Consider the following 9,590-nt stretch of genomic DNA (forward strand, 5'->3'; position numbering starts at 1 on the left):
ACCAACCAACATATTGTGTTGGTTCTAGTAATTTTAGAGTTATGCTAAATATCGGAAAAAACAAAATGGTAGATTTGTTCAAATTGACGAAAATTACATAAAGCCGAACATTTCGAACAGACAACATATGTTGCCATTATAATGAACAAAGGGAGTGGGGGTTGCCCCATGCTTCCTATAGAAGCAAGTTAGAAAAAAATAATAAACCCTACAGTGCCGTTTCCCATCCATGAAGGGAACTGGCGTCGCAGGGAGACAGAGTCTGCGGCACACAGCAAAGTGTGCCGCCAAAAATGTAAGTAAGGGGATCGGAGGGGGAGCGGGTTCACAAAGTGGCATTTTGTTGCACAGTGATATTCGTGATTATTCCCATTTCAAAAATTCCAAATTCGTAATTTTCGGAATAAAAATAATCATGGACAGGTTTACAAGTGGGGAAAACTGTACACGAAAACTGAATGTATTCTGAATTTTAATATGTTGTTTTATCAATTGTTATGAATGATTGTACTAACGGTTTCTAACAAACCAGAGCCCAAGGAAATACATTGTGGTATAAGGTACCTGATGAAGGGAGGCGTCATACCTATGCTACTTGATGAGGGGCAGTGCCACACCTGAGGGGCGGTTTCATACCTCTACATGCAACAGTCAGCCATTAGCCAAAATTAAAATAGGTAACCCAAGTAAAATAATGGTAGCCAAATACTTGAGCGTGCCCCCGCCCTCCAAAATATAGTAAATTGCCAAAACTGGGTGTTTTTAGAAATTAAACTGCCCCATTTTCTCTCGCCATCTCGTCTCCGGTGGGATCTCAAAAGCGTTGTGGGCTCGTTCTTGATGCAAGCAAGCAGCATTATGTTTGTGCTCAATTGTGCCGACTACCTTCAGACAACTGAATTTGTGTAATTCATGAGCCTGTGTCAGCTGGGTCCATGTTTTCAGGCAAGGATATTTGAGGATTGCCAGGAGCTTCTCTGGAAGTCATCCTCACAGCATTACCACCAAGCCACGCCCCCCACATAATCAACAAGTTAATGCAATTTTTTATAGTGCCTATGCTCCCTGCCCCCACCACCACACTCCCTTAGACTACATTTGCAGTGCCGTAACCAAGTAGTGGAACGGCATGTTACTAGCAGGGGTGGTTTAGGCCTACCTGACCAATGCAATATAAAGCTTCCACCATGTCCCATTTCTAAATAAAGTACATATTTTGACCTGATAAATAGTGTGTGACTTTAATGAAGTGTATATTCTTTCAATATGCCATTGTTCGGTGCTTTCTTTGGTTACCTATGTGAACTAACTGAACTTTACTACCATCCTCCATTGAATTAAGCCTGCTCTCTCCATTGCTGTCCCCTAAAAGGTTTGGCTTCGCGTTCGGTTGGAATTATTGGTTCACCGTTGGGTTAGAAAAATGGTTGCACATCCTTCACCAGAGGGTTGTGTAAAAATCTCCCCAACACATGCCAGTCACACACAGCCCACCTAAGATCACCATAGCATAACCTGGCACAATCTGCAGGGAAGATGGTTTTCACGCAAAACATTTTGGTCCAGCATGTCAAAGAGCAACCCTTTAATCGTGCTAACCAACATTTTCACAATACCACACAAACCAAGAACAAAAGTTAACGAACAGTCAATTGAAAACGTCTATGTAGCAAAGGAGGCTTAAGAGGATAATAGCATATCAAAATACTTCACAAAATCGCCATAAATAAAGAGCAAAAACACAGAGGTCTGCATGCTGACCCTAACCGCCTCTGGAAACCCACTGAAGAAAGAGGCATATCCAAATGTTTTGACTGAATTAACTAAAATGAAATTCTTCGTTAGATGAGAATGTCCTGATCGATTATGCCATATCATGTTTTTAAATGTCATATTCGCAATATCATGTCACTTGTGCGTAAGGGGCCAGACAGCATCTGTATATGGTCCTTCTCATGGATTGTTGCCCGCCTGCAGTGTCGTCCTTCTAGCCTGATCTGCATTATTTTACAACCTTAACTTCAATTTAATTCTCTCCTGCTGCATTCCAGGTTATCATTTACCAGTTCACTACATGTCAGCTTATAGTATGTAATGTTTCATAATGTTAATGCCTAGTCACACAAATGCACTTCATATTGTTGTGTTAGGCTTTATATGTGGATATATTTTTTTTAGAAACAATATTGGGAGTTTTAGAACACACTGTTCTAATTGCGCTAACGTTTATTGCGATCAGACTTGTTATTTTACTCAGTTTGTTTGATTTCCTATGTTGTGAGTCTTTCCTAACTGAACAAGGACTTCCTGGCATCCCTTGCCTGCGTTGCTCTTCACAGGGCAACATCATGCAGGCACATAAGACTCAGTCAAGCCTGTATCCATGATCTAATCATTGAGCTTGACACTTTTAACCCATTTTTCCTTCCATGGTCAGATCACGCAGAGATCTCCATTAAGATTAATTTAAATCACACTTTTGCCAGTGCTAAAACATTTACCCTACGGCAGGCCATACACAAATGGCACAATCTCATAATTACTAGTTTTTCAGAGACTTTTCTTTCAAGCATAGTCTATCGCTGGGGAGATTCTCAATGTAGCGACCACTACTCTTTTAGAGGTCTTGAACAGAAGCATTATAAGCTGCTAAAACAGTTGGCCCCGGCTAAAGAGAAAACTATTCACCCCAATCTGACCAGCAGCAAACCTTGGTTCAAGGAGTATGTGTTTGCCTGGAAAAAGCTGGCGAGACAGGTAAAGAGCATGGAGGATGAAGAAATGTATATGAAGCAACTCTATATTTAGAAAAAAGATGCTTGCCGAACTACATTCAACTGAAGAGCTCAAAAAGCACATCCCTTCATGTCAAGAAAGATGTGAAGAGCTAGCTCAGACATTAGAGGAAAAAATAAGAACTATCAGGGATCAGTTTAACCCCTCAGAGTGTAAAGACTGGAGGGGGTGTCTGTACTCCTGCTCTCTATATGGCAGAGTAGAGGCACAGAGGACGCCAGCCAAGATGCTCCATTTGGCAAAACGTGGGCGAGCAATCAAGGTCTGGCTCTCAGCAGGCGATGCAGGCTGGTTCTTAAGTACAGTGTATTCCCCAAGCACACACTAAGGAATGTCCACACACTGTATTAGTGAAAACTCTTTATATAATTAAGGTTCAAGGTTATATATACAATCACAATAACTCACTTTGTGCTCAGTCAATCTACAATGGCAAATATATACACAGTTCTACGTGGTACCACACTTACTATCACACAAATCAATTAATAAAAAGGGAACCAACAATAGAAATAGGAGAAAAACAGTTGGTTAGAACAATTGGCAGAATACTGGCCCAGTTCAGTTCTGTGTGATGATTTCCCCCCCCCCCCTCCACCTGGGCAACCTGTAAATAAAGATATAATATAAGCCCATTCCATATATTGTTTTTATGAGTCTTATTTCCTTCTAAAATAGTTCTACCACACCAATGTACCTGGAATAGCAGAGTTTGACGTCAGGTCATCGACGGATCCTTCTTGAGCGGCTCCCTTTAAGGCAGGAGCCACGGATCGTCGAGATCTCTTGAAGAATTGGTGAACAACGGCGTTGAGGCATCAGCTTCGGTCCTGGCGGTGCTCATCGACGATCGGTCATGGACGTCCTGCGAAGATGAGGCATGGGGGAACCTCAGCGTCGATAGTTTGTTACCGCAAAGAGTCGATGAAGAACTTTGGCCCAGTAAGGGCGTCGAGTTGTTTGGCATCTCTGTGGTCATCGGGTGGCAGGAAACCCACCATGGATGATCCTCGGCAGCATTGACTTTCTCCGGCGGGACAATAGCGGTCGACGGTGCAGACGAGAGCGTCCTTAGATTCAAAGTGTCTTAATCAGGGGGAGCGTTGCGGCTCCGGTCGTCGGCGGCACAGCGTCAAGCGGTCCCCGCTTCTGGGAAACACGGCTTCAACGGGCCTCCAGCGGTTATAGCACACATGGGAAACCTGGTCGATGACCGTGGATGGAATGTCCGGTGCTTCTCTTCGTTGTCCTCAGTGGTCCCAGTCTCCTGTCGGCAGCCTGTCGAGGGTCTGACTTCCAGGGAGCTTCGGCGAAGTTTAACTGTGAACTATAGTCCCTCGTAGCTCAGGAAGAGGTCTCCTAGCCAGGTCCTCTCTCGGATCAGTCTCGACATCACGGCGGCTTTCAGATTGAGCTGAAGGTAACAGCAGTCAACGTTCTTCTTTGGGCTCGGCGGTCAAGATCAAGCATCAGTTTCGACTTCAGCTTCTGAACGATTTCTAGCAGTGAGAGGACCCCAGATATACTGTTCTGTCTCTCATTCATTCTGCGGGGTCACACTCAGGCAACCAATCACTCAGAAGAGCATTCAGCAGACAGGCAGCCAATCAGGCTTACAGTGCATTCAGGCCATTCGCCTCCCTCTCAGACACTCACAACAGTGAATGTGTATTGGGACAAGTACCCAGCCATTCAGCACTACACACTGCATTCATACCAGTTTCGGGCAGGGCTGTCTCAGTCTTTGTGTCACAAACCAGAAACTAGACACCCATAACAAAAGTGCATATTGGTCATCCACTCCATTCACCCAGGTCCCACCCACATGGTGTACCCACAACATATAGTCACTGGGAAGGCTCCAGCCAGTCTGGCCTGGACTTCCCCACAATACCATATATGGAACTTCCACCCAACACCAGTCAGGGGGAAGGGACAGAGGCAGGGTTTCCCAGGCCTTGGGAAAAACAAGGTAACAGGCAATAGAAAGCAAGAGGCCACAGGAGCCATCTTGTTTCCTATCAGGAATCAACTGATTACAACGGCAGGGCCTTGGTATCCCCAAATGGGAGGATACTCAGAGAACCTGTCAAATTCAGCATGGAACGGTCACCAGCCCATACCCTGCTCTGTGGGCCACACACACACAAAAACATACACTAGGGGTACAGGGCTATACCCCCACCCGTGGGTACCCTAAGGGTATACCATGGGTCTGTACATCAAACCAAAAATAGGAAGAGCTGCACTGCCAGGACTCCCACATGGACTCCTGGGCAGAAAACAATACAGAACACATGAAAAAGGACTACAGGAAAAGGAGGCGCTGTCCCTCCAATGCATTTCCAGCATGACATAGAGGAGCCAATTGTGCAAGCCTTGTGCCAAGTACAGGGTATTCCTCATCCTCAAATAATATTTGATTCTTTTCAATTATTAAACACAAGACTCCCTGTTAAAGCTTATGTCTGAAAAACCTGCTACAAGGACACCGCTTCACCCTTGTCCCACATGGCTTATAAAAGATTTCAGAGTCTCTATCCTAGCATATATTTGTCAGATCATAAATAGCACTTTCTTTAGGGATAGTTGCAGATTCTCAAGCTTGCCGTAGTGAGACTTCTGAAGAAGGCCACACTAAATACCAGTGGCCACACAAATGACTGCCCAATGTCTCAGCACTATATATCAGTAAGCTGATGGAAGCACAGATTACCTCTCAGCTTCAACACTGCTGGCACCTCCGGTTGGCTGGACAACGTGCAGGCATTTTTCCAACTGGGCCACAATATGGAATCAGTGGTGGTGACAGCAGTGGATGATCTCAGATGTTGGGTTGACACTGTAAAATCAGGTGCCTTAGAGCCATTTGATTTGCCTACAGCCTGCGACACTGTCAACCACGAAATCCTATTGGAAAAGCTATCCAAGTTGGGTATTGAAGGCAGTGCCTGGAATGTTTTTTTTTTAACAAAGTGAACACAACTGGTGTTTCTGCTGCCTTTTTGATCCTCTCTGAAAGCCATTTCATGTGGAGTCCCCCCCCCCCCCCCCCAAGGATCTTCATTGATTCTATTGAATCAATAAAGGAGACCCTTGGTCAACATAATCCACCTAGCAGGGTTAGTTTTCTTTATGTATGCCGATGACACTGCCGATTCTCCACTTGGGTAAACCAGAGGCTTCAGATATGGAGAAATGTACAAATCGTATCGTACAAGTTAAAAAACTGTTTGGATTCCAATTGCCTGCAAGTAAAAATCCAGAAAGCAGACAAATATCTGCTCTATTAAAATAGGATTCACTTCCTATGTTGACTCTGTGTCATCTGAAGTCTTTATTCATAATGAACAGACTGGGCAAGATGTCTATTGGCCAAGCCTTTCTTGGTCCCTGTACAATCCCCTCATCCTCCGTTTGCAAACTAGGCATCTGGTTGGAGTCAGACCTGCCCAGGCCTAAACTGATTTGTGAACCTCACCAGAAGCTGTTATTTTTCATTTGAAAATATTTCTGGGCTACTTTGCCTTTCCTGCAAAGGTGCAATTGATGAACGTGTTTGCGTTGAGTCAGGTAGACTAATTATTGTAACTCGGTCTATCTGAGCCTCAATAACAAATCCTTACATTGCAGATCATCCAGGATGCAGCTGCAAGGATTATTTTTCACCTAAAAAGGTCTGATCACATTTCTCAGGAATTGTTCGAGTTGGCCCCTGGTAATAAAGCACATTGAATTCCAGGCCTATTATCACAAAGGACCCTCCTTTTTGAACAGGTGTTTCAGTCACTATGGGCCTCATTACGAGGAGGGCAGTAAGGGGTTAACTGTGTCGGTAAAGGTGCCAGTGCGGTTAACCCAGTACCGCCCTATTACGAGGTCCCCTAGCGGGACCGGCTCTGGACGTCTGGTTTTACCAGGCGTCCTTTGCGGGTCCCGCGAGGGGACAAGCATGCTAACAACGGGCCCGTTATTAACATCACCCCCATTCCCATTGAGCCCTATTGGGCTCAATGGGAATGGGGGATTAATTTTTACCGGGTCCATGGAACGGGCAATTACCGGGTTCGCCAAGGTCGGCATGACCCGGTAATTGTCCATTACATAGACCCGGTAAAAATTAATGACCGGTGGCAGCCGTGCCCTTAATAAGGGCACAGCTACCGCCAGGGTCCTAATGAGGCCCTATGTCCCCAACAGACATTTTAGATCTTCCTCCCCGGGGCTTCTGAAAGTTTCTAAATTTAAACTTCAGAAGTGGGCGGTTGGCTTTTTCCGTTCAAGCTGCTAAATTGTGTAATCTGCCTCTACCTTATCGATTTTTGGAGGATCATTTGGCTTTTAGGAGAAACTTTGAAAACACTGCTTTTCCCCAGATAATCGATATAGGTCGACTTAGTATTTAGTTGTATGCTGTATGTTATTTCATATTCTGCGACTTGATGCCCCATCAGTGGTGAGATGTGTTTGCGTGTTATAAATCCGAAACATGCATACAGTGTCTAAGCGCCTTGAAACAGCCAAAAGCTGGCAGATTCCCCCACCCCACCTAACAAAAATATGTTTGTTTTTTTTTTTAAAACACAGAGGAGCTGCACTCAGATCACCAGAAGTGTCCTCAATAACCAAGACATAGAAATGTAATCTGATAAACTGACTACACCCCTGTTTTGAACCAAGACGTGCACGTCTTCTGTTAACAGGACAAGTTAACTGCTGTATTCCATCTTGTGCAGAATTCAAGCTTCGCCCCAATGAACAATCGCAGACAGAAGACAAGTTGTTCCTGGGAAATGCACCTTGACGAAATTGCAAAAGTGACTCAATGCCATCCCAGAGGTTATTGAAACTGGGTGTGGCTTGGACGCTCAAACTGTAGCCTCGTGTTTATTATATTAGCCATTCACAGACCACTATGAAGCCAACTGCACGGGCCTTTTTCTGAAATCTATTTTCCGCTTCTTTTTAGAGAGGTCGGTGTAAAAGCTGAAAATACACAGAGAACATACTAGCACTAATCACATCTGATGGGGAGGGGTGGGCAGGGGGGGAAGGAAAGAACCATTGATAACCGGCTCGTCACGTGCAGCAAGCAGCAGAAGTCGGGCCAGAAATGAACAGCAGTCTGTCATGGGATCCCACATCAAGTCGCAGCCAAAGACACAATCAGCAACTTATGAGTTCTCTTGGAAGTCAAACTTAAGAAGACAATGTGGCTTTGATTTAGTGGTAAGTATTAATATCAGACCCAAGCCTGAGCCTCGAGCAAGCCATTACGCACATTTAAAAGCAGATGTGTACACTTTATTTTGGGTCTATCGAATAGCCTAATTAAGGGAGTGTTTTAGTTATGCCAAACGAGGTTACACCAGGAAGTGTTGCGAAACTTGCCTGCCCACTATATTACGTGTGGGAGGCGGGAGCAGCCTGCCCAAGCAGTCCGAACAAGAGAGGCTGGAGCAGGTAAACGCGAGATGTGGCAAGATACCAGTCTCAAGGCGGATATGTTGCAAGAAATGACTTAAGGATTTATTTTTACATTTATTAAGCATGCCGAACCCTTAGGCACCAGGGCGCTTTTACATGTTACAGAGCTAGACCTCGTAGTACGGGCTACTGCCGAACTAGTGGTAAGCACATAACAATCAGGATTACAGGTAGAGGTGAGTCAGTGTGTCAAATCCAGTACTTACACGTATGTTAAATGTAAGTGCAGCGCGGGCTGCAGACAGTTAAGTCCCCTAGTTGTGGAAACGAGATTAAAGCATAAAACGGGGATAATGTAAGCACATGTGATGCTGTGCAAAACCAGGGTACACGCAGGGGTAGCAGCAAACCTATGACATCCTATCCAGGACAAGGCATGTGACTCCTTTCAGTGAGGGACTGGCATCGGCTGCCAGTTTCATTATGTCGAGGCAAGACGGGGTGGCAGGAGAAGCTAGCTGTCAGATAACCATACCTTTTGGGTAAACAATCAGTGAACCCACGTACAAGGTTGAAAGAACCAAGGGTGTTACTCTTAGGGATTCCTACAACTAGTCACTTCCGAGTAACCGACGCTGTATCTGTGAGGTCACCTGACATTAACGTCGCGAAACTTTGGTGCCCGAAACTACCCATATCAACCACGCCAGTAAATAGCAAACACACTCCTTCCACTAACCCTTTCTTTCGTTTCCTCCCAACATCTCCTTCTACGTGTCCAGTCGTTTCCTGCTTCTATTTCTCGCCGCTGGAGCTGCCGCTCAGGACTGCAAATAACATGGCGGTGTTCTGTAATATTTGGTATCCCATACAGATCCGGTATCCCCTGATCTTCGGCTCATCGCTGATTGGCTGCATTAAGCCTTAGCACCGCCCCTCTTCGGAGCTGTCGCAGACAAAAGCAGCAGAGCACCGAGCGTGTTGCTTCCGTTGTTGTGATAAACAAACCGCCTGCCGCAATCTACTTTGGCAGATGGCATTTTAAAACAAAAAAATAAGACTGCAGAATCTTTGCAAATGCAGGGAACTCATCTATTAGAGCTCTGTCCAGGCGCTCTGGGGCAACATACATACACATTTCCTAATTTGCATATGGATTGCACCAACAGAAATTACTTCACTGAAAACGACATGGACAGAGGCATCATCAGTCTTTGATACTAAAATACACAATGTAAGTGACTTTAGAATACGTTGCCATAAGTATGGCAAATGCCAAATAATGTTGTGGTGCAAAATACATAAATTGCACTATTGTTATATATGGAGCAACTGTATAGTCAGGTTTTTTTTAAAAAAATAACAGC

General features: G+C 44.8%; 1 protein-coding gene across 3 annotated transcripts in view; it reads right to left on the reverse strand.

Annotated features, from left to right (window-relative positions):
• Positions 1–9,092, reverse strand: part of RAB9A (RAB9A, member RAS oncogene family) — a 79,084-nt gene extending 69,992 nt beyond the window's left edge. The window contains exon 1 of one of the 3 annotated variants that reach the window (XR_011284062.1): positions 8,963–9,084. The gene's annotated coding sequence lies outside the window, so the exon portion shown is untranslated. Of the gene's footprint in view, positions 1–8,962 lie in introns of all 3 variants that reach the window. The other 2 variants (XR_011284063.1, XM_069639142.1) reach the window with 2 other exon arrangements.
• Positions 9,093–9,590: the final 498 nt, after the last annotated feature.

Source organism: Ambystoma mexicanum, chromosome 7q (assembly GCF_040938575.1).
Source record: "Ambystoma mexicanum isolate Mex_15411 chromosome 7q, UKY_AmexF1_1, whole genome shotgun sequence".
Lineage (NCBI taxonomy): Eukaryota > Metazoa > Chordata > Amphibia > Caudata > Ambystomatidae > Ambystoma > Ambystoma mexicanum.